This window comes from Penaeus monodon, chromosome 13, assembly GCF_015228065.2.
Source record: "Penaeus monodon isolate SGIC_2016 chromosome 13, NSTDA_Pmon_1, whole genome shotgun sequence".
NCBI classification, from domain to species: domain Eukaryota; kingdom Metazoa; phylum Arthropoda; class Malacostraca; order Decapoda; family Penaeidae; genus Penaeus; species Penaeus monodon.
Genome location: NC_051398.1, coordinates 45,812,221 through 45,814,230, shown reverse-complemented (window position 1 = coordinate 45,814,230; position 2,010 = coordinate 45,812,221).

The window sequence follows — 2,010 nt, the reverse complement described above, 5'->3', positions numbered from 1 at the left end:
TCCCCCACTCCCCACTTTTTCCCCCTCCCCCACCCCCTTTTTCCCCCCCCCCCTTTTTCTCCTCATTTTCTCGCATGCGGCAAGGAACTCGTTCTGCGTCGCAAACGCCCACCTGCACAGGTGTAAAAGACGTTCCCGCCTCTCCTTAGATGTCTAAGCCTCTCTCGGCGGTTTTTCTAACGGGTAGAGCTGAATTGCGTCGAATTCTCTGTTAAAAAAAAAAAGAAAGAAAAATGAAGATAAAGAGAGAGAGAGGGAAAAAAAAGAATACATATATACACGTACGTATTTACGAACACAAACGTACGCACATAAACACATACACACACACACACACATACAAAGCACACACAAAGCACACACGCACGCACACACACACACACACACGCACACAAAGCACACACACACACACACACACACAAAGCACACATGCACACCACACCACGACCACCCCATACAAAACACACAACACAAAACACCCAAGACCGTCAGATGAAACTAACATTTAATAACAGGACGGTCTGGTTACCTCACCTAAGCATCTACTAACTATCTATCTACTAACAATCATTAACCAACACTCTAACTCTTCTAACAATCATTAGCCAACTCGCTAACCATCTTCTAATCTGGAACGATACTTATCGCAAACATTAAGTCCAGCTAAATGCGGGACCAATTACTTATCAACATGTGTGTCTGTCTGTTTCTGTATCTGTCTGTCTGTCTGTGTGTCTGTTTCTCTCTCTCTCTCTCTCTCTCTCTCTCTCTGTTTGCTCTCTCTCTCTCTCTCCCCTCTCTGTTTCTCCCTCTCCTCTCTCCTCTCCTCTCTCTCTCGTCCTCTCTCTCTCTCTCTCTCTCTCTCTCTCTCTCTCTCTCTCTCTCCTCTCTCTAATATATATATATTAATATTATATTTATACATATATATATTTTATATATTTATATATATATATATATATATATATATATATATATATATATATATATATATATATAATGTTTATCTGCTTGGCTATCTATCTATCTGCCTGCATGTCTATCTACCTGTCTTCCAATCTATCTATCCATCCATCTATCTATCTATCTATTTGTCTATCTCCTAATCTATCTATCTATCTATCTATCTATCCATATCTATCCATCTGTCTATCCATATCTATCTATTTCTTTTTACATATATTTGTTGGTTCATTTGTAACAGTGTAACAGTGCATAAAAATTATTTACAAGTTATTGTCTATCTTACAACTGTATTTTTATCTCAACATTTCCCAAAACAGTTGCAAAACGCATTGCAAAGTTGCAAGCCGACTAGACTCTTCTCACTCTCGGCTGAGGGTGTTTGTGGGGGGGGGGGGGAGATGCTAAAAGGAGGTTCTGTGATGAGGAGGAATAGTGAACTAATATATATATATATATATATATATATATATATATATATATATATATTTTATATATAGATGCATGCATGCACAGACCACACACACACACACACACACACACACACACACACACACACACACACACACACACACACACACACACACATAAACGTATATATAGAGAGAAACAGAAGGAGAGCGGGAGAAAGATATCAAATATATTTTCTCAATTCCTCTTTCGAATTCAGGACCAAAGAAAGAAAGAAAGAAAGAAAGAAAAAAAACGAATCCTAAAAAAAAAGAAAAAAAAAAAGACGTGATGTACGTTTTACAGAATATCAAATACCTTTTAATGAAATACACAAACGGTTATTCACTATTACTATAATCGAACTTTGCCTAAGCTGATTGCATCAAATAACCATGTTAGATTATAATGCTATATTAGAATAATCCATTTTGCATGTTGAACTGTTGCCAACGCCGACAGAGTTGCAAAAACGGAGAGGAATTTCTGCAATGTACAATCTGCAATATGGTATGAGAGAGAATGTCAGGTGAAATATAATGTGTAGTAAATATTATGTGTATGAAAGGCATAAAAGGAGCTTTTAAAAATGATGAA